Genomic DNA, 24,593 nt, shown 5'->3' on the forward strand with positions numbered 1-24,593 from the left:
ATCATTGACAAATCTAACTACATCCAATGCATCATCCATGACTTGCAACCTATGCTGGACAATTGTATTCTTTCGCAGGCATTGAGGCAAACTTTTTTTTGCCCACAGACAGCCCTCCAATTGTAAACAACTTCTCACTTATAATAGTGTAATTCCTAACAGTGACATGGACTCTGGGACCAATGCCTGCAATAAACCAAGATGCCAACTCTGTCCCCGTATTTACTCCAACAACACGATCACAAGACCTAACAACACCAGTTATACCATCTCAAGTTCATTCACTTGTTTATCTTCCAATGGTATACGTGCTATTAAGTGTCAGCAATACCCTTTTACTCTCTACATTGGACAAACAGGTCCCTACGCAGAAGAATAAATGGATATAAATCTGACAACACTAAAAAGACAGTGGGAGAAAAATTTAATCTTCCAGGACATTCCTTTGCTGACCTAAAAGTGGCTGTCCTCTAGCAGAGACACTTCTAGGGGAAATTACAATGTGAGATTGCTGAAATTGAGTTTATTCACAAATTCAGGACAATGGACCATCCCCACCCTGTGCTGAACAGAGACTAATGATTCTTATCTCACTATAGATATGCTAATATCTAATTTCTGCTCTAATCAAACTGCATTGCGCCTTTATATCCCGAAATCTTCCTTTGCTACACCCCTCCCATCCGATCAAGCTGCATTGTACCTTTACATCCCGATGCTCTCTCTTGTAACACCCTGCCCACCTTTGGCTGGGATACAGAGGCTCAAGGATCTCCATTCCTACTCATGTCTGAAGAAGGGAGCTCTGGAAAACTTACACTCTGAAAATCTTGTTGATTGTGGGACTCAAAACCCACAATGTTATTCCCAGACAATCAAAGTTACAAAGTTATAACATAGCCATAATTTTGATTTACATCATCGTACAGGATTTATCCTATCCGTTTCCAGTGGTGGCTTTAGGATCGAATTACACCTTTAGTTGGTATTCATTTTGTTATATTGGTTAACTAAGGAAAACTCTTGTAATTTAACATTTTATTTATTGTATTGTAGTTTTCTTGATAATTTGCAAACCACATCAAAAACTGCTTATCATAAAGGTAGGCAACTCCTGGTGTGCATGCCAACAGTGGCACACCTGAAGATTTTGCTTGGAAATGAGGGCCAGATCTCTGCCTACACAACTGAGGCACTGGCAGCACTTCTGGGGCCAGCAAGGTGGGAGAAGGCAACAGGTATGTCTTATGCTCATCGTTGCCGCCCGGACCTGCACAACCAGCAGCCAAGTCCAAGATGCTGGCAGCACTACTGGGGCTTGGCTTGCTAAGTGTGTCTGGGCATGAAGAACCCTCATCCCTCTCCCTCTGTCAGAACAGACAAGGAAATGAATAATAATAATATAGTATTTTCTTTGAAGAGGTTCAGAGCTAAACTAGATTTTCAGAAATATCCAGAAGTACAGCTGTACTGAAATTGTTCATCTTCAGAATGCCAATGGGATGCACAACAGCATAAAAATATTCTGACAAGCAAGCTACCTTTCCACCAGCAACTAGCATGCTGGTATCAGACAGCATTCAATCATGCAGATTAAACTTGACGATCTTTTGGAATCTCATATCTATACAGCTCTAACCACTCCAAGAATTCTTGTCAAAATTTTGGGCAACGGTAGTTCATTTGACTTCAGTTTGGCAACTTTTAAAGCTTTTGTCCAAATTATTGCAAAGCCACAAATATGTCTAATGCATATTCTTATTGGCCAACAACACACTTTAAAAGCATTGCTTGCTTCCATTTCTAAAAGAACAGCTGCCTTTGATCTTACTGCTGAAAAAGGAATCGATAACCTCATTGGCAAAATAATGATACGTTCAAACTTTTCTTTCATTGAACTTTGTTAGCGTTGCATAATAAACAACTTCAGGGATACCTATGGATTTGGTGTTGCTTTTTATTTATTTTCCTTTATATGTCAGTCTTCTGTGTCAAATTACAAATTGATTTTGAAACTTCTCTTACAGTGCAATCCTAAGAAGAGTTTCTCCATTCTAAGCCTATTGAGACTGGAGTAACTCCTCTTAGGATTGCACTGTTAGTCTTTTTTTTTTATGACCGTATATTGAAGATTCATTCATAATGTGGAAGAAGTGAGCTTTAGTCCATGAAAGCTTCTGTATTTTTTTGATAGCTGTAATTGTGAGCATGGCCCCAGAGAGCAGGTCTCAGCATTGGCAGAATGAGGCCAGGTACAGAAAGGAGAAATGTTTCTACAAACCTATGGAAATCCCCAGGTTTACAAAATAATTTTAAATGTTTAGTTTCCTGTTTTGTTTTTTCTAAAACCAAAACAGAAAAAATTGGGGGGAGGATTTTGAAAAAAAAAAAGGAAAGCATGAAAGAAAATTACAGCCCAAGAGCTCCCTAGATCAAAGAATCACACACACGCATGCACACACACACGCATGCACCACATGCTGCCTGAGATCTAATAAAGGTGAGTCAACTACACACCCCTGACTCAAAGAGCCAATGCAGTTTTGCATGCTTACTAGGCAACTGCTAGTGATTTTTAATGGTTTGTCTCACAATTAATTTGTGATCATATAATTAGTATTGTTTCTTCTGAGTAAGCCTGTTCACTTTCTGTTCTCCTCGTATAACTGATGCAGCTTTCATTCAAAAATTCCCATTGTAATCTTGACTTGTATTGATAGATGAGCAAATAATATTTCATCTGGGCCTTTAATGTTGAGTCAATAGTCCCCCATCAACTGTTCTTGTATATTATTTATTAATCTCTCCTCTCACTTTCCTCGTATGCAAAGTGTTCCATATTTACTTCTAATGGTATATTATTGGCCATGAGGTCAGAAGTGAGATAAATAAGCACTCCCAAATGGTTTTCCACATGAAAGGGTTTGCCTGTATTTCCTTCACATTTTTATAAACTACGAATCCCTAAGAGAGCTTTAAAAATCAGAGCATTTAAAGCAGATCTGAAACCACAGATATTAAAGCAGAATGTTATTTGTTAGTTTTTAGTAATAATTAATGAAAAGTAAAGTAAAATTATTACTGTCTATTCCATATTTCAACACCATCATTTATTTGCTTTTATTACAAAGGGCATGCTACTACTTTGCAATTCAAAGGAATACTTCCTGCTTTTACTTGAGAGAGATTCAAGTGAACTGTCTAGGAAAGACTCTCCAATACACCAGAGGCTTCTGGCCTTCAGATCTGTCTAGCTGGAAAGAGCTGGATGAATCATATTACTACAGTCATCCTCAGCAGGAAGAACCACTTATTTCAAAGGAGCTTATGTCCAAGGATGTATGTGTAGGACTGAAGCACTGAAGTTCTCCTTTGCTAGACAAGAATGGATCCCCAGAGGAAATGGAATCAAGACGGAGTTCCTTGTGGGATGAGTATAAAAAATATCATGACAGTCAGGGCTTTTTTTCTGGGAAAAGAGGTGGTGGAACTGAGTGGGTTGCCAGCACAGGGGGCAACTCTTGGCAGGAGGTGGTGCTCCTGGTACCACATGTGCACGCGCAAAGTGCACGCATGCTCCCAGGGCCAATGACATCATTTTGCATCAGCTGGAACAAGGGGGGAGTTTTTAAAAGTTTAAATCATCCTCAGCGAAAATGGTCACATGGCTGGTGGCCCTGCCCCATGATCTCCAGCGGCGTGGAGGGCAATCTAAACTCCCCTCTATCTGGAGATCAAGGGGCAGGGCCACCAGCCATGTGACCATTTTCAAGAGGTTCTGGAACTCCGTTCCATCACATTCCAGCTGAAAAAAAGCCCTGATGACAGTAAGTGTCAAACTAGACGTGAAAGGAGGATCCATGTCTATTAGAGTTGATTACAGAGTGCAGAAAATAAAATAGCCTTCCCTTTTAATAGAGAGTTAATGGGATGTTATTTATTAAGTAATGCTACTGACCTCCATGCCATGAAAAGATTCAGCTACTCATTTCCACACATTAAGCCTTTATTAGAGGCAAGATTTTTTTTCTCCAGATACCTGGCAACCCTAACATTTACTTATTCATATGTCCTCCTGTCCCCATGCAAATAGGAGTTTGGGGCTTTCTTTTTCACAGAAAATGGAGCATACAGAACTCCCTCCCCTCATGTGTTGTGGCATTCCATTACCTTAATTTAATACAAAAGTCAGAATCTTCAGTAGGAGAACCTTTTCAGTTTCCTATCCTACTTTCCTAAATTGTTTTATACACTCAGACTAGTTCACAAGCACATTTCCTAGTAAGCATGCTGTCAACCTGTTGTCAACCGGTCTTCAGAAGAGAGTAGTTTTTTTAAAAATCCCATCTCCAATCCAGTTGCCATTGAGAGCCAGTTTGGTGTAGTGGTTAAGAGCGCGGGACTCTAATCTGGAGAACCGGGTTTGATTCCCCACTCCTCTGCTTGAAGCCAGCTGTGTGACCTTCGGTCAGTCACAGCTTCTAGGAGCTCTCTCAGCCCCACCCACCTCACAGGGTGTTTGTTGTGGGGATAATAATAACATACTTTGTAAACCACTCTGAGTGGTCATTAAGTTGTCCTGAAGGGTGATATATAAATCAAATGTTGTTGTTATATTGGAAAGGCTGATAGTGCTTGGAAGAACTGCTTCTTGGTATGGAACTCCAGTAATGAAACCAAGTGTTACTATTATCAGAAGTCTGCTGTTCTTCCGCAAGAAGATTAGCCATGACACTTTAGGCCAAACCTATAGGACAGACCCATTCACAAATTCCAGTCTACTTACAGCATATTCTTACAGAAATAAAGTGATTCATGCAGTTGTGAAATAGACAGAAACACATTCCTCGTTAAAGTATCTGAGCACACAACAGAGGTGAGATCTAGCAGATTATTGCCCCCCCCCAGTCAGAATAAGAGGCAGACACAAGGCTTGGGTAATAAAGGGCCACTTTTATTTAGGCAACAATATGAACTGCAACAACTAAAAAACCCCGGCAAGGGCCTAACCAGCGGTACAGGTCAAGCCCTGGGGTCACTCCGCTGGACCCTGCCTTGACCTGTCTGGGCGAGACCCGCTGCCCTGGATGCGAGCCATCCACATGCATGGCTGGGATCCGGCCGGCCTGGCGGATGGTTTCCCCATTAAAGCTCCAAGCACCTCCGCCGCAGAGCATGAGGGAAGGACTTGTCCAGGAGATCCCACCAGGCAGCCTGCCCTCTCAACTGGCCACTGCAAAGCATGCCAGCCGATCCTGACAGGCCCCTAATATCCCCACCAATGGGGATGTGCCAAGGGTACTCACCGTCCCGCTAACATCCCCCCAACTAAATCCTGCCATTGATGGCCTATACAGCACCACCGTAGTCCAATAGCAACAGATCCAGCAAGCAGTACAAGGTAGGCAAAAAACTTCCTTCCCCAAGGCCAATCAGGGAAAGAAAGGAAAAATTCCTACCTGGCCCCCCAAAAGGCAACCGGTCAAAAACCTGCACTGCTACTGGGCGAGCGGGTGGGCCGAGCACGAGGCAACAAGTGCTGATGCAGAGGCAGGGCTGTCCTGTTAAGGCACTTAGCCCCATCCCCTTCCCATGTGACCCTGAGAGGCCGGGGAAACACTGTGTTTGCTGGTGTTGGATCCTAACGGGCTTAGCTCACATGGCATAATGCAAGAACAGAATTGCTGTCTTAATAAAGTCCGTGATGAAAATAAGCACAAATCCACACACCCTTGGAGCATCCTGGTGTTGTGCTAAATGTTCGCTAAACACCCAGAAGTATAGCATCTTTTTAACACAGTTTCAGAAATTGTGCTAGAAAGATGCTATACTTCCGGGTGTTTATTGAACATTTAGCGCAACGCCGGGATGCTCTGAGGGTGTGTGGATTTGCCCTAAGTTGGCACAGTGGGAAAAAGTGAATGAAACAGAAACTGTACTGAAACCCCTGAAACAATTAAGGTGTTGGTGGGGGCTTCTCTTGATATTTTAACATAACCCAATTTCCACAGTTAAACCTGAACACAGTTTGCCTGTTATTACAAGAAATAAAACTGGGCATGTAGACTATGAATTTATGGTGGATAAACAAGGAAATATAAAGACACGGCAAGAAATTCAAGCTCAAGGGAAAAATGCTTCATGGTTGGTGTACTATCAAATGGTGTCCAAATTTAAAGAACAAATATCCAAAGAAGGTGGCAGATTGAAAGAGAAAACAGAATTTGAACAACTAATCAGGGGAGATTTAAAGCACTTATTAGGAAGAGTATACAATTTTTTATTGCAATCTGCCACAGAAACAGAACAAGATAAAAACTGTATGATAAAATGGGTGGAAAATTTTGGAGAAAGTGTTTCTATGAGCCATTTAACTTCCCTGTTAAACTCTTCTATACTGCCTCCTGGTTCACATGCTTAGGTGTCTACTAAATATAATGCTGAATAAAGGCAAATATACATGATCAAATTAATATGGCCAAATATAAGTTTAATAGAGCCATTGTGAAGCTGTCCATATGCTGATTCTGCAGTGTGATTTCTTCTTCACTGCTGAAAAATAAACCCACGTTTATTACATAATTGACAATGTCCCTTTTCGCACTTACGGTTTAAACCGCCATTTATGAGCATTCGCCCCGATTGCAGTGGCTTCGGCATTGCACCTGTTCATTTCACACTGTCCACTGAAATTTCATTTTGGTGTCTGTGCTTCATTTCAAAACCTCGGTGCAATTTTGGGCTTTCGGGGCCTTGCAATTCATGTCACACTTTTTAAAAAAAAATTGAGCATGCGTAGTAACATTGCAATGTTGGAACCCTTCCCCCCTTTTTGCTGATTGGGCTGTACCCTGCCCACTGGAGAGGCAATTGGTGGCAGAGTTCTGGGGGAAAACATGTACCACTCTCATTTTTTTAAATCAAGCCAGAAAAGAGTTAAAATGTTGCCAATTCATCTCCTCCCAGGAAGCAGAGGCTTGTTTCCAAAGGGCTGTGCAAAATGCTTGGGTTTTTTCCCCCTCTTTGGCAAAGTCTGAAACATGTCTGGGAGAGAGGGAAAAGCAGCCATTTAATCCTTTCCTGGCTTTTAAAGTCAGGAAGAAAGTGCAGTAACATTACAACCTGTTGCAACCCATTATTGTCTTTAAAAAAAAAAAGAATGTGTGTGCATACCCTAAGGGAGGAAGGAGAAAGCAGCTATTTAACACTTTCCTTGCTTTTAAAGCTAGCAGGGAATTAGCAGCAAGCTTAGGAATCATTCCTGGCTTTTGAAAAAAAATAAAAGAGCATGCATACTGGGAGGAAGGAAACCAACGAAGAAGCAGCCTTATGACCCAAACCTCGCATTACTTAAAAAAATGGTGGACAAGGAGTTCAGAGAGCTGAGGAGGGTGGGAGTGGTTAATTCTTCACAAACCAATCAGCTCCCAGGGAAAAGGAGAGGGGGGGAGAGAAGCAAAAAGGGGGCAAAAGTGTTCACATTAGCAAAATGCAGGCCAGCTGCCAGTCGGCAGCGAAGTTAAAAAAATATCGGGGTATGTCCGCAGGGGGAAAAATCGGGGATACAGCGGACAAAAAGTGGGACTGCATCCCATGACTGCTTTTAAGTGTGAAAACCTTGCAAACATAGGTTGTGGAACAGATACAAACGTGCTCGAAAAACCAAGTGCGAAAAGTACCAATGTCATTGTTTTTTCTCTGAAGGCAATTGGTCATTTACATTATCCCCAGCAAGGCATATTGTCTGATAAAATTTCCTGGTGTTTTTTTCTCTTTCTTCCAAAAAAAGCAAAATGAAAAAAGTTACTGTCTGTTGAAACAAACAGCAGCCCTTTTTTTTTTGGCATTTTCTTCTGGACACACTCACACAAAAGCTTCTCTTTTATTAAAAAAACAATTCCTCCCACTGGTTGAAAGCCTACATTTGTCACATGAGAGGCTACCATCTCTCTTACTTTGTTTCTCAAGTATTGAAATCAATGTGGCTAGTACACGGCACTGACGCTGTGGGGTCTACCATATTGATTTTGTGCAATCAATGGGGTTGATCTACTATCGAAGCAAGTAATTGCACAAAACATTTCCATATAAGTCCCATGTGCTAATAAGATGTTTATTTATACATAATTCCTCCTTCAATACATAATTCCTCCTTTAAAAAACTTTCACTGTATTATTTATTTTCCTCCTGTTTTAATCTGAATCCCAAGTAAGATATAAAACTAAAGGCTCAGTGCGTGGCAGTCTTGTTAACAAACTGTGCTTATTTCTCATAATTGAATGCTGTTCCCTTAATAGTGGGCATTGTACCACAAAACATAAAGAAGACTTCTCTAATTATTTACCTACCTATTATGGGACAGAGAAAACAACGCTCCACTGGGCATGTCAACTTCCCATGGATTTCAAGTGATTTAAAATCCTCTCTTATGTAAATTGGAACATACTGTACTATAATTCAAATGTGCCTCTTCAGTAAGATTACCCCAAAAGCTGTTAATAAAAAAGTAATTTCACCACCACCTGGGGGTAAATCCAGAATAGTGGTCATTCATATTAAATTTATATCAACTTTATGAGATTTTTGTCATCATGACACTTTTATGGAGCTGTTAAATTTTAGCTGCCTGGGGGATATAACGTACTTGATGTGACCCCAACAAACTAAGTAAAGACCAAATGAGTTATACCTATTGAATGACATTCCAAATAAAGCAAGGTGTCATTAGCTTTGAAGAATTTACATGGACACAGTACAGGAGGACAGTGTTCTCCATTCTGCTGTGGGCTTTCATTTTTTAAAGACAACATTTTAATTAGATTGCTTCCTGCTTTTTTCCTGTGTGTGCTCAGAGCCATGAGAAAAAAGCTAGATAAGAGCCATTACAGAATATTCTCACATGGAAATAAACCAGTTAATTCACAGATGATACTCTATTTTATACAGCTATGTGTTACAGAATAGACTCTTGGCATTTGTCTCCTGATTCTCATAGCTAGTAGCAATGAAAACAACAATTCCAGGTGAGTGACATTTGTGGAAAAGACAATACAGCAGATCTTCGATATTTCAATATTCATTGTCCATTCAAAATTGGTCACGCTAAAACAGCATTATGAATTGAGGCATTATGAACTGGTGCTAATAGACTACCACAGAAGCTTTCATATTCTCCAGAAGCACACTAAAACCACATACTACCATAACACCCACCCAACCTGGTTGTTTAAATTTTAAAGAACCTTAGAGTTTATTGGAGGTTATTAACAGTTTCAGCTGGTAATGGAAGACAAATTCCATGAAAAACAGCTTGCCCACATTAGATGATTTTAGACAATCGGATATTGGGGGGGTACTAAATATGCTTTTGAAATTATCTCCATCTGATTTTTCCCAAGGTTTAAAAGTTGGGAATTATGCGGTCTTCTTTGCAAAGAGGAACCAATACAGAAGGGATTCTTTAACGCTCTAAATTCTGTTCAAAGAAACTTTGCACATGCATTTCATGGGACCATTCTTTCATTCAATGTTGTCATTTGTTTATTTATAAAGTATCCCACCTTCCTCCTTTCCACATTAATGCATATGTTTTCTGTATCTACATTACCAATTTGCATGTGTACCTAGATATACACTGTAAAAAGCATTTGTAAGGAAATCCTGATGTGATCAGGCTATTTTTGCACGTGTGCACTGTAATACTATGCGTTGGTTACCCCCTCCCTCCCCACATCAGTCTTGTATATACAATTTTATCAACATTCTTTTCGTATGGTGTATGACAATGATGGACTGCAGGTGCCCATCAGTAAAACACTACATACAAAGGATCTTGCTTCAATCTTACATACAATCACATGAACTGAAGGAAGTAAAAGCTGTGTGTTCCATTTCTGGAATTAATTCAAATATTTAAATCAGAATTCTGGGGGAATGTAATGCAGGGAGAACAAGCCCATAGAACAATAAAGGCATGGAAAATGGGTCATCCAGACATCCAGGGGTCATTTTGTAGCAAAAGAGCTGGAGGAACTCATTAGCATAACTTATTAGTATAACTCATTAGCATATGCCACGCCCCTTGCCATCACCGGAAGTGTGTCATTGGCATAAGTGATTTGTATGTGCCACACCCCCTGGCTGTTTTGGGCCCAATCCTGACCATTCAGGGCCGAAATGGGGCCCAAAATGGCAAAAAGGGGCTGGAAATGGCTGAAAAGGGGCCCAAAATGGTCAGGATTGGGCTGCTGCTGAGTGGGAGAGTGATCCACCACCCGTCAGAGGCCAGATCTTGGCCATTTTGGCCCCAATCCAGGCCGAAACAGGCCCCAAATGGACAAGAGTCAGGTGGGCGGGGCCACCTGACATGTGACTTTTGGGGGAACTGCCAGAACTGTATTCCGGCGTGTTCCCCTTCAAAATGAGCCCTGCAGACATCCCTATCTAGGACATACTCTTAGCTCATGCATAGTGACTGTAATAAGCCATAGCCCTTGCATGTACCTGGCATACAGTGTGAGCATCCTAGAACTGGGGTTTAGTTTCAACTGTCTGAGGATCCTTTAGCAGACAAATTGAAGTAGACAGGACTACTTGAAGCTAGAAATTCTGAAAACCTTTAATTTAGACAACAAGCATTTTCTTGTAATAGTATCCTTTTGTTCCATTTGGCTACAAGATATCATTATAGTTTTTGTTGTTGTTCTTGGACTTTGTTTTTTGCATGCTCATATGCACATCTAAAAATCCAGTGAACCCACTGCATGTCTGCTGTCAGTATTTTTAAAACATACATGTGGTTGTTCAAGTGAATCTTTTTAATAAGTCATGATAAACAACAATATCAATTTTTTTAGCATAGGTTAACTTTTAAAATGAAGAAAACAGGCTCTGTTTGCATATCATTTATGTGGAAAACACACTCGAACTAAGTAAATGATTAATTAATTTGAATCCCATGTTTCTTTCAGGTGGTAGATTAAAGGTTTATCTTGTTCTTTTACACCACTTAAATGTGAAGATGTTTTGTTTTGTGTGGTATTCCCTCACTGACTTTCACTGACCCTTCCACCTAGGATTGCCATCCCTTCACCCCCCCAGCCCTGCTTACCTGGCAGGAGGGGGGGCATTTGGGGAAAGAAGTGTGTGCATGCAGTCCCACGGTCCCCTGTTTCTCAGGCAATGGAGAAGCTGCAGGGTGCACTGAAGCCCAGCTGAGTAAAAATCACCTCCAAACAGGTGATTTTTTAATTCAACCTGGTTTCAGCATGCCCTGCAACTTCTCTGTTGCATTCATTTTCCATCTCAATGGGGGAGCCGCAGGTTGTGTTCAAGCCCAGTTCAGTAAAAATAGCCCATCTGGAGGTGATTTTTATTCAACTGGGCTTTAGGGTGCCCTGCAGCTCCTCCACCCCACTCATCTTCCAGGGTGATAGGGGAGCCATGGGTCACACTGAAGCTCAGCTCAGTAAAAATCACTTGTTCAGAGGCAATTTCTACTCCTCCATTGCACTGAGAAATGATGTTATTAATCTCCTTCCCTGCTCCCAAGCAAATCAAGACTGGAGACTTCTTTGCCCCTACTAACTCCCCCATGTTTAACGTTTCTACCTCAAACCAGTTTGCAGCTTTATCTACCATCTCCAGAGCAATACTTCACTTGCAGATCTATGTGGAGACCCTGCACCCTCGTCAAGGAAAGATGCAGAAAATGCTGGACTTGCTGGCAACATGCTAAACGAACTTTCTTCCCTAACTGTTAAAACAGTGGAAGGTATTTTCAAACTGCTGCAACTGGTGATCTCAAAGCTGTAGTCCACATAGAAACGAAGATCAACAGCAGCAGCTCCTTAAAATCCAGGAGTACTGAGCAGACAATGGCTGGACAGACACTCCGGCAGGAAGCACCGAAAGATCATGGGAGCCACTCCAGTTCTCCCTTGCTGAAGAAGACAGGGGAGATTTCTCACATTTAGTTCTCCGGACGCTTGAACATTTACCAATTCAATGGCTACATCCCCCTTTGGAATACAAAATTCCATGCCTAGCAGCTTCTGAGAACTTTTTTTGGCAGCCAAATGTGGTCTAAGTTGAAATCAGTCAAGCCCCTTAATCACTCTAACCAGGCTTGTAAAGTATTACTAACATTCTATAGCCCATGTGTCCCCTTACTACTAATTTAACAGAAATCCTAAAATGAAATGGCATTTTCCCCACACAGGTGTTTATGAACACAATACAATCGCCACTTTTCTACTGAAAAACTCCACACCTCTTTAGCTCTGCAGCCAAAGACAAGAATCTGAAGGGAGGACCAGTCAGCACTTCTCACCATGACTTAATGAATTGGAACAACCCTCCTGCTTGCTCAGAGACCAGTGGAGAAACTAATACAGAAAGCTCTCCTCTTAATGATGCTCTGGAGGAGGATTTAATAAGTCCTTTTACTGCTCTCCTAGTTTCAGAGCTGATAGCAATTACCACCAGATTGGAACAATTGAGGTCCAGACTCCTGGATATCAAGGAGGAATGCCCATTATTAATGCCTCAGACCTTCCGCCCCAGAGCGATGGATGCTGAGGTGGTTCTGGTAAAGCCAACTCCAGCCCATCCTCCCTCTGATTTACCCAGCCCTATGGAGGCACCCTTTGAAGACAGGGTGTTTCCCTTGTCCAAAGAATACATATATACCCATCCTTGCAATAGAAGTACGGGTAATGAGATGATGCCTAACTGTTTCCCTGAGGACTCTAACTTGGGAACAACAGGGACTCTGAATCAGAATGTAGTTTTCAAATCCCCTGACCCACTTCAAATCCCTCTGACCCACGTCAAAAACATTTGTATCTTTGTTGACTCTTCAGAGGGTCTGGATAGAATAGAGAAGTCTAATTGACAATTATACTTGCTGTCTTGGAACCTCTTGGAGTGGGGGGCCATAAACTCCATGACCCTGGATTTTTCTTGTTACTGTGTCAGTTTAATATACTATGTCTGCAGGAAATGTGATTCCAGGTTTCCAGTCCCCCTGCTCTTCATGGTTGTCATGCCTTTGCAGTACCAGCTGTCATAACCTGTGTCAAGGGACTAGGGAGTGAGGTTAGCTCACCATACACAAGCTGTTAAGTGTTCCAGAAGACCCTACTTTAGCCAGTTTGTTGTAGTGGTTAAGAGTGGCAGGACTCTAATCTGAAGAGCCAGGTTTAATTCCCCATCCCCACTCTTCCGCTAAAAGCCAGCTGGGTGACCTTGGGTCAATCACAGCTTCTTGGAGCATTCTCAGCCCAACTCACCTCACAGGGTTATTGTGGAAGTAAGTGGAGACTCCCATTCAAGCCAAATAAAGAAGGGTTATATCTTCTGAGGTGAAGAATAATAATTCCAACAAATTTTACCTCCGCTCTTTCATTTCCTGACCATACTTATTCTATCCCTGCCTGTTTGTTGGTAGAACAGAAATTTCTTTAAGTCATGAGTAAAAGTTCTCTTGAAGCTTAGATTCTATGTTCTTAATCTTTAAAAGTGAGAGGTGTTTTTTAAACACTTTGCTTACAGTAACATTATACATTCTCCAGTGCCATTTCCGACACAGAAGAGGGCTCCCGCTTTCTCCCCATCAAGTTTCTGAACTGGGCTAAAAAGCCCAAATTATAGCTGCTTATCAGGGTGGGACACAAAAGAATTTTTAAAACCACAAACAGAGACATACTACTTGGGGCCTACTCAGCCAACGCAGACAAACTTGGATTTTGGCAGGAAAATCTGCCTCAGAATGGGGGAGTGAAGGCGGGGTCTATCGTAAGACCCCAGAAGAGGCTCTTTTATACAATGGATGTATATTTCAGAAGCCATTGGAAAGGTCAGTTCAGGAGAAAATATAAGTGACAAAAGCAAGGCACAGAATTGAGTAGCAGGCAAAGAGTTTAATAAAGTCAGACAAGAAAGAAGGAAGAATGAGGACAGGAAGTGTGATCAATCACGTGGGAATGATCAGGGAAGGCAGAAAGCAAGTGAAGCTGCTTGGTCCCAGGAAGAGCACAGCTTTTGAGGTATAAAAAATAATCCTGGGAGCAAAATGCTAGTCCAGCTCTCTGAGGGACCTGGTTTAAAAAACAGAATGCTTAACACTCCTGGGAGAAAAAGGACATAAATCATGAAAAAGAAAGACATACATACACTTCTCGGCAGTAATGCATCATCTGTGTTAACATCTTGATTTAACAGCAGCTATGAAGAAGATAATAAATGAGCAATTGTAGTAGGATTTTAAATTACTAAACAAGGAATGTCTTAATCATTTTTATATACAGCAATACAAGTTAGTATAGAGGGGAAAAAACTTTTATCACTTGAATATTACAGAATCAATAAAATAGGCTCTAAAGATTAATGGAAAAGAAAAAGACTATCCTTTGATTTTACTGTATGAATGCCTCACCAAACATAGGAGAACTTTTAAAACTTCAGCTTTTGATTAAGTTGAGGCATCATCAAATAAACATGTTGAGTAATTTGGGCCTCAAACCATGCATTGCAAACAGTCCTGCAGTTGCTTGACTTGCAGCTCTATATACCAGGCTATTATCATAAACTTCATCTAGAATTTTTTATTGTGTTGGAAATATGTTAGAGGAGCGCACAGAAATCTTATTCAGCCAGTTCATACAGTAAATTCATTATGAGCGGCATTGTTATCAATGAAGAAATGAATTGTGCCAAGCCAAGGTTGAAGCAGGGTATTGCTACAAAGGTATAAATCAGTTATCTGACACTGGTGCTTTTTACAACCATTCAACCAGAAATCATACTTTTTCCTAAATGCAAGCAAGAGTAAGGGAAAAAATCATTTCCAAATAAAAAACAAAATAATGTCTTTCTGTGAAAAGATTCTATTTATAAATATCAAATTTATATTAATTTTTCACTCTTTAATATAGTCTATTTAAAGTATTAAAGTGTCTTGAAATGTAAATAGAATATATTACTACTAGTAACAAAGCCTGTTGTAGGAAAAAATACAACGAGCTGTAGAAAGGGGAGGGTGGGAAGGCAGGTATTCCCTCCTCTATCACTGAACCCCAGCTGGATGAAGGTGGGGGCGGGGCATGGCCACCTCCTCTGCCTCTGATCCTGGTCAAATGAAGAGGGGCGAGCATTGCTACCTGCTCTGAGCCTGATCCCGGCCGGGTGAATGGGGGGGTGGGGGGGGCATTGCCACTTGCGCCACTCTTGATACTGGCCAGGTGAAGGGGCAGGCCTTGCCGCCTTCTCCGTACATGATCACAGTTGGGTGAAGCAGGGGTTGGCATTGCCACCTGCATCGCTCCTGATCCCAGCTGGGTGAAGAAGAGGCTGGCATTGCCTCCTACTCTGCGCCTGATTCTGGTTGGGTGAAGTGAGGGGGCATTGCCACCTGCTCCACTTCTGATCCCTGCCGGGTAGAGTTCAAGGCGGGCATTTCCTCCAGCACCATGGCTGATCCTGGCTGGTTGAAGGGGGGAAGGCATTGCCACCTTCTCTGCTCAGATACCAGCTGGGTGAAGGCAGGGGACAGGTATTGCCACCTGCTCTTCACCTGATTCCAGCTGGGTGATGGCCAGGTGCAGGCATTGCCACCTTCTCTGCTCCTGATCTTGGCCTGGTCAAGGGGGGGAGTGGGAATTGCAACCTGCTTTGTTCCTGATCCGAGCTGGGTGAAGAGGGGGATAGGCATTTCCACCTGTTCCACTCCTGATGCCAACTGGGTGATGGTGGGGGCGGGCATTGCACCTACTATTAGCCTTCATCTTAGCCCTTTCAAATGCCTGGCAGTCCTCTGCCGCCTGCCAAACTCTGCACACAAGCATAGCAGACCAAATTATAAGGACCTCTGGCCAATGATCACCGATTGACTGTAGGTCCATTTTTGCTTGCAAAGACAAGGCCTTGCCCTGCACCAGCCCTAGGTCATTCCCACCCAAGTGAATGACCAAAATATGGGTTGGAGGATCATGCCTGTTCCCAAACAACAGAGGCAACAAGCATGGCCATCTAAGGCCATGATGGCCCTGCCACTCTACGGTGGCCCATAGACTTAGCCCAAGCTTGATGGTGTCCTCCTCACTTGATGGGTTGCGCAAAAGACCGTGCTATGCCCGCAGATCAAAATCTATCGCTTTTCTCGGTGAGACACAGCACCTACAGAAAAAATCAATTAGTGACAGGGCTGAACATATGAATGGTAGGCAGAAGACTTCCACCTGCCCACACGCTGGATAGCCTGAACTGTGTACCCCATAGCTGCTGCCATCAAAGCAGCCCCAATTCTGAAGGAATGGGTGCCGAATTTGACAACAACTAATCCCAACTTGGCCAGTACCCTTGGCCAAACGCCTTTGTATCTGGGTTCTATTATGGGTTGGGAGAAGTGAGAAACTTTTTTGAACAGTCAGAGCTGGAGGCAAGTGCTGTTAGAACGCTCTTGAAAAAGTTGTTCCGAAACAGGAGAATTGCTAGCTTCCTGTTGAGCGTTTCTAGGTGGCTGCGGGTTCTCCTTTCTGTGAGACTTGTGGATCCTCCCACCCAGGAGGCAGCTACTGCGTTGGTCACTTCTGCCTGGTTGGATCTGCATCTAGAAAAGAATAAGGAAGATGGCTATAAGCAATTGGAAAACTTACCTGTGACTCCAAGTCTCCAGAATATATTGTTTGACTGAAAAAGAAAAAAAATCTTTGATGGTCTTTATGGTCAATTGTACATTAGAATTTTGAGTCTTGGCTGTGAATTTATTTATGGTTGTATTTATCTTGTCAAATTGGGCACCTTGCACTTTAAATAAGTTATAGTGGGGGAGGGGGCTCAGATCTTCTCTTCTCCTCTATCCAGGCCAATGGAGGACCAGCCCAGCTTCAGCCTGATGGAACATCAATGTCTTACAGGCCAGGTGGAAAGATAGTAAATCCCACCAGGCCCTGGTCTGACTAGACAGAGAGTTACACCAGGTTGGAGCCAGAACTGAAAAAGCTCTGGTTCTGGTCGAGACTAGACAGGCCTCCCTGGGACAGAGACCACCAATAATTGTTTATCTCCTGATCGGAGCATCCTCCAGGGTACATATGGGGAGAAGCAGTCCTTCGTATATGCTGGTCCCAGTCCACATAGGGCTTTATAGGCCAGTACCAAAACCTTGAGTCTGATTCGGTACTCCACCAGCTGCCAATGCAGCTGGCACAGTATAGGTGTTATATGTGTTCCACTCAACACTCTCGCAATAATACACGCCACTGCATTTTGAACCAGCTGCAATTTTCAGATCAGGCTCAAAGGAAGCCCCACATAAAGTGAGGTACAGTAATCCAGCCTAGAGGTGACCATTGCCTGGATCACTGTAGTTAAGTCATGGGGTAAGGGACAAGATGCCTCGTCTGTTGTAGGTGAAAAAAAGAGGACCTGGCTACCACTGCAACCTGTGCCTCCATTTTCAGGGAGGCATCCAGGATCACCCCCAGCCTCCCAGCCCTTGGAACTGGCACAATCAGTGCCCCATTGAGGGTCTGGAAATGGATAACCTTCACACCTGCGACTCAGTTGCAGGACCTCCATCTTCGTAGGTTTAAGTTCAGCCAACTCTGCTTCAACCATCCAATCACGGCTTCTAAAGCACACTCTAGGACATCTGGGGCAAAGTTAGGCCAGCTGTCCATCAGTGCTGGAGTATCAGTATCAGTGCTAGAGTTCTGATTGGCAATATTTTGTACAATAGCAAAGAGGAACATTATTGCTCTTACCACACAGTTGCATTGTAAAATTGGGAAATTTCGATTTTAACTATTTTAAAGTACTTTTTAGATCTTTTAGCCCTGGTTCATAGCACATTCAAGTAGAAGCATTCTCTTTACATATGGATGTCTAGATTAAGGCTCACAGGTATAATATGCAAAGGATCAAATGTAACGCTGGTACTATCTAATGGTAAAGGCAGAAGGAAGGCTGCTGGATCAGGCATGACGTCCTTAGCTAAATTTGAGATAGCATTCCTATGCAATGATGCATAAGAAAAAAATCAGTTCTTAATCGTCTGTCCGCTGGATTCCAGTAATCAATATATTGCATTTCCTGTCTACCTTTCTCTAAAACATAAACACAGTGCAGGATAGAAACATATTATGTAATTACACAATAATTATATATTTGGAAGACAGATACATCAAGTTAAATGCCTGGTGATTGTTCATCTGTTGATACTACAACTTTCTTAAGCGGTGTATTCACTTCTACATTTTAGAAGGATTTCCCCCCACAGACATACCCAAATGTAATCCAAACCTATCACCCAATTCTTAAGACTTTCTTCTTTTTAAATAAAGAACAATTGGGCATCTTTATGGAAACTTGCAATAAGATGATCATCAAGGGTATTTTTTCTCCCTTTAGGCTAAAACTACCATACATTTTAACCAGGACCATTTCTAAAAATGTCTCTGTCATTGTTGATCTGTGACAAAGTAATCCAGCCCTACTGCAATTTACCTGTAAGATGTGCTCCAAAGGAGTCTGTGGCCTGAATAAATCTTATATAGAGATAAATCTTCCATTTTGCTATGCATGGTAGTCATTACCTGGAAACACGGGGGTTCATTCACACATATACCTTCAGATTTCTGGGGCAAAAGACCTTTGATTTTTTCTTGAATGGGCACAAATTTAGTAATAACTTCAGATAGAGATTCCTAGTAATAGCCAGTGAGGGACATAGTGTTTGAATTTTACTCTTTAGGGAAGAGACAAGAAGAAAAAGCAGGGAAACACAGGTAAATTGGAAAGTAATATAGAATACTAAATTTGGGAAATTACTGAACTACAATAACTATGTGGACTATAGAGTCACACAAGCATTTGGGAAGAAAGAACAACAAGCATATCAGATAATCTCGGGTGGAAGCCTTCCTCTTTATGCTAGATGTGTCCTCCCTTAGGCAAGCCCAAGTTGGATCCCACTCTCGGTGGAGGTACGAGCAGGCATCCTGCCTCAGAGACATCCTGCCTCAGCACCCCACCCCCTGTTGTTGCTGCAGCTCAGCGGAACAGCAGGAGCGAGGATGGGGGAGGCAACAATCTCTGCACAGCAACCACAGATTGCCCTTTATATCCAGGTCAGCATAGTGGTTTGATTCTCTTCTTTGCATTTTTCCTCAGTTCATCAAAACTATCTTAATATGCACTGATCAAATGTAACAATCAGAAATAACAGGACAATTTAGATGTGAGTATTTAAAGAAGTCATTATTACATGATTCTATGGTAATGTTACTTCTGTGCTATTTCTTTTCCTGTATTTACAATTTTTCTAAGTATTCCAGTCAGGAAATAAAAAACGGAGAGGTACTTGCCTTTAAACATTCCAAATCATGGAAGAAAATGGAGCATTTTGGCCGGCTTTTAATATTTCTTTTTCATTTCTTAGATGAAAGAAGATATGGTGTGAAAGAAGATATGACATTTTTGTCCGATTTTCATCACTTTCAGTCTTTCATTACAGGTTATTTCAGAAATTGTGCTATTAGTGATTATATAAAAACATAGGAACAGAAATGTCTTATCATACAGAGCTTAGTGGTCTTTTTATACGGATTTCTGTAACTGAGTAAAGACTATAACTGCACAATATGAGGAGGGGGAAGGCACACAGGGAACAAACCAGCAGCTATGCTGGAGTATGTCAAGATGTGCTGGTGTGTCTTGGAGATACTCTGGCATAGCACCCTGCTGCTGCTGCTCCATAGGTTCTCCCCAGCACAACATCTCATCTGAAGAAGGTAATTTGAACAAGGTCTCCTGCAGGTGCCACCTGACACATGGGCAAAATCAACAGCAGCCCGTACATGGGCTTTCTCTGTGGTGGCCCCTACTCTGTGGAACGGCCTGCCGAAGGAGGTGTTATGCACAAACTTGTGCCTTAGGTGTCCCTCTCACCAATCACAATAAGAGACACACACACCACGGAGTCCTGTAGAATGAAGCAATATATGATTGTTTAATTTAAACAATGGAGGAGCCCATTTTCACAGGAGTAGGTGGTCTCCTTGTGTCCAGAGCTCATCAAAATTACAATAGAAACACAGGCAATTAATACTTTCAGATAATCATAACAATATTACAATATTCTAATATTTGATATCTTACTGGCTCGTAACATATCTAGGGTCAGTTCTGATTTGAAGATGCAATTCTGGGCTGGCCCCTCTATTTGGTGGAATTCCAGTCTTCACAGTTTTTTTTTCCTCTGCCCTCATTTTGGAAGGACACTGTCTAACCTTTTACCTACTTTCTTCTGGGCATAAAACTTTCAAGGGCGCCAATGAGACTCAATCTGGTGCCTTGATATCTTCTGATAACTGAAATCTGTGGATAGGAAGGGATGTTTTCCTATTCATGCCCTTTTTCCCAGTTTCTTCTCAGCTTTAAGGAAGATAATACCACAGGTGGCCAAAACCAGCTTGCTGCATCAAATCAGTTTTCTACAAAAGGCTCTCTGGTACTGATTTCTATTGGAATCTATAGAATAATATAACATATAATATAAGTGCAGCCCTAAAAGCAGTATATCAGTTCTTACAGAGTTTCAAGTCTTCTTGTTTCAAGTGTCAAATTCTTACAGGTTACATTACAAGTACTACTTTGGCTCCTGAGCATAGAAAAAGTGCAAAGCATGTAATACTGAAAAAGCATAGGTTTAGTATATAAAATTAAGTATATAAAAAACCTCCAAATCTATATCCATCAGAGGTCAGGAGAGCCCAAACTCGCCTAGCTTTCCACAAATGATGCAAAACCAAATTATTCAAAAAAGCATTTGTATTATAGGGAGGGTACTCAGATGCTCCAGTAATGAGTTAGGCACCATAGATTTCACCCATAGACTTGGACCCATGGGAAGGAAGCCCTTGAGAGATTTCATCAGGACTTCAACAACGTTCACCCTACTATCAACCTGAGCCTGGACCACTCTACACAACAGGTACACTTCCTGAACACCACTGTACAAATACATAATGGACGGATAAACACCATCTTATACCGGAAACCCACAGACCGATACTCATATCTACATGCCTCCAGCTACCACCCTAAACATACCACTCGGTCAATTGTCTACAGCCAAGCCTTATGTTACAATCGTATCTGCTCCAATGCTCTTGATTGGGACTCCCACTTAAGAGATTTACAACAAGCATTTTTGGGACTACAGTACCCACCAAATGATGCGAGGAAACAAATTGACAGGGCCAGACTAGTACCCAGAAACAGCCTGCTCCAGACAGACCTAAAGGAACTAACAACAGAACACCACTGGTTGTCACCTATAGTTCCTAGCTCAAACCCATCAGACGTATTATCAGTGATCTACAACCCATCCTGGAAAATGATGCCTCTCTCTCAGAAGCCCTGTGTGGAAGACCTCTCCTTGCCTACAGACAGCCCCTCAACCTGAAACGACTTCTCACTTACAATCATGAATCGGCTAGCAGAGTCACCAGCACAGGTACCAGGCCCTGCAACAGACCCAGATGCCAGCTCTGCCCTTATATCTACCCAGGAAATACAATTACAGGACCCAATGGTATCAACTACACTATCTCTGGTTCTTACAGCTGTTCATCCTCCAATGTGATATATGCCCTCATGTGCCAACAATATCCATCTGCTCTGTACATTGGACAAACCAGCCAACCTCTGCGCAAAAGAATAAATGGACACAAATCTGACATTAAAAATGGCAACATCCAGAAACCAGTGGGAGAACACTTCAATCTATCAGGACATTCCATCAAGGACTTAAATGTCACCATAGTTCAACAGAAACCTTTCAAAAACAAAACCCAACGGGAAGCTGCTGAATTGGAATTCATATGTAAATTTGATTCAGTCACACTTGGATTGAATAGGGACTATGAATGGTTATCTCATTATCAGAAGTAACTGATTTCATTATCAGAAGCTATAGATTGCATCTACTCCCCCCTCCCCTCATCACCTATATATCTGACCAGTTTCTTCTTACCCTCCATGCATCTGACGAAGAGAACCATGATTCTCGAAAACTTATACTACAGTAAAGTTAGTCTTAGTCTTAAAGGTGCTACTGAACTCTTTTCTATTTTGCTACTACAGACTCTCATGGCTAACTCCTCTGGATCTACACCCATAGACTTCACCACTATGTTGTCATGTGTACTGCCTGTTGCTTTAAATATGTGCTCCTATTTCAGCCCTAGAATTGCTTAGGTTCTGTTTCAGCATTCCTTCAGCTCTGTATTGGATTCTTGCACATGCTGTCTTTGTAAACTTGTGTTTATTTACCCTATGGCATTGTTTACAAAATTGTCTTTGATACTGACTGTATTACTCTCACACTGTGTAATCCGCCTTGATTCTCAGTGACAAAGGCGGACCATAAATGACAGACAGACAGACAGACATCATAGATCCTCACTGGAGCTCTCCTCACTTGATTCTCAGTGACAAAGGCGGACCATAAATGACAGACAGACAGACAGACATCATAGATCCTCACTGGAGCACCATCAGTGCAACCCTATGCACCTGCACCTGCAGAAGAAGAGGTGGACCCAGGAGCATGGCAGGAGTTGGCTTCCTAAGTCACCCCGGCCAAAGAATGCTCTCTAGAACTAGCATATTGTTACCCCATCATGGTGCCACTGGGCCGCTGTTTTATTTAGCTGCAAAATGAATAAAAAAGGGCACTGGCACCGTCAAGACTGATGATATGTAGTTCTGTAGGGACTTTCATGCTTTGTTGGTCCCCTTTTTAACAGACTGACCCCCCCTCCCCGCTGCAGTCCCCACCCACTCACACACTCTGCTGTGCAGCTCGCACAAAGGGTGGCTGGTGAGTGCTCTGAGGGGAGGTCTGTACCTGCTTTAGCATGGGGCGGCTGGTCTCTGGATCTTGACCCTGGAACAGCACTGCTGGCATCTGATAAACCATGCAGATTGGCTGTGAGGGTGTGCAGGGGTCTTGAAGGGGGGTGCAAAGAGGAATTGTGAAGGGATGTCTCAGCCCAAATGATGATGGTCCAGGGCCACCCATCAGTCGGGCCATCCTGTCCCCCCTCCCCTTTTGCAGTTTGCTGTAACAAAAGGTCGTCTCTGAAACTTTTGCCTCTTTTGGCCACTCCCCATGTTGGGATTGAACCTCGAACCAAGTGCATGCTACCCCAGAGCTCTTCCACTAACTCATCCCTCTCTCTACAGTGTTCTGTGGCTGGCCCTATATGGCTGGTGATGACATCAGGGTTGCATTGGGGTGCTTGATTATATGCCTCCTTTGCCCAGCGGTTAAGATGATATTCTTGGGTGTGGTAGCTGTGGGTTTGAGGCTGGCCTCTCTGTATTTCTTTTTCTTTTTCAGGGGAAGGGTGTACATGGCTTGGAGCAGGGATGGTAGCATGTGGACAGCTCTTTTGCTGTCAGTCAGACCCTTGCTAGGGGAATAGGTAGGTATCCTGTCTGCCACATAGGTGCACTTCCTCTGTGAGCTTTGGGGGTGCTCAGGCTATGGGCCTCTTAAGGGGTTGCACTATTGAAGAGTCTTTTCTCCTTCTCCTCTAGTGCTCTGATGGGGTGGGGAGGTGGCATTGTGGAGCAGTAGCTGCATTTGCAGGAGGTGACTGGCACAACTGTGTGTGCCCCTCAGAGGGAGGTCATCAGATACTGCTTGCTGATTGGTGGGTGCTTCCAGGGTTGGTATAGACTTTGGCACACCTCTTGTTCAGCATAACATGAGGATATCTGTCAGGCTGATACATTAAGCCCATACTGAGCCTGCACAGTTTTAATTGTAACTATGTTGGTGTTAACATATATGGATGTTCCCAAACAACAAAAGTCAAGGCAATGCTTTATATCACTTGTTGAACTGCTGTTTGGTGGTTTGTTTGTTTGTATGCAAACACTGAGGGCATAATCCTACTCTTCCCACTATTACCAATGATAAATAAATCGTATGTAGGCCCTAGAAACCTAATTACACTTGCTTTACATTTAAAAAAGAAATAAGAGTTCTTTATTGTAGGAACTCCATACTCTGATAGGAAAGGAGGAGAGACAGATCCTAACTACCTATCTAGACTAAGGATGAGCATGGATGCTAGGAAAAGTCCTGCATCCATGCTTCCAAGATGGAGGGAGGAGGAGGAGAGAGGTGTTGCCAATGCCAGGAAAAGAAGAAATGAGAGGGAGGACATCAGGAGGAGGAAATCTTGAGAATAGCAATCTACATATCAAAGGATAGTCAGAGTAATAAACAGGATGCCCTGATCCCTCTATCCTTCTAAGAGCAGAACCACAAGTGACAAAAGGCACAGATTGGACACTGGTCTGCTTCCCTCAAGTTTTGATGGGAAATGTAGGCAGCTTGGCGGAATGTTGGACAAGTGACAGTTGAAAAGTCCATTGGACAGCAGTCAGAGAGCTAAGCTGCGAGACCAGGATGCCTACATTTCCCATCAAAACTTGAGGGAAGCAGACAAGTGTCCAATCTGTGCCTTTTGTCACTTGTGGTTCTGCTCTAACTCTGGTTTGTCCCCCTCTG

The sequence above is a fragment of the Eublepharis macularius genome, chromosome 10 (assembly GCF_028583425.1).
Source record: "Eublepharis macularius isolate TG4126 chromosome 10, MPM_Emac_v1.0, whole genome shotgun sequence".
Classification (NCBI taxonomy): Eukaryota; Metazoa; Chordata; class Lepidosauria; order Squamata; family Eublepharidae; genus Eublepharis; species Eublepharis macularius.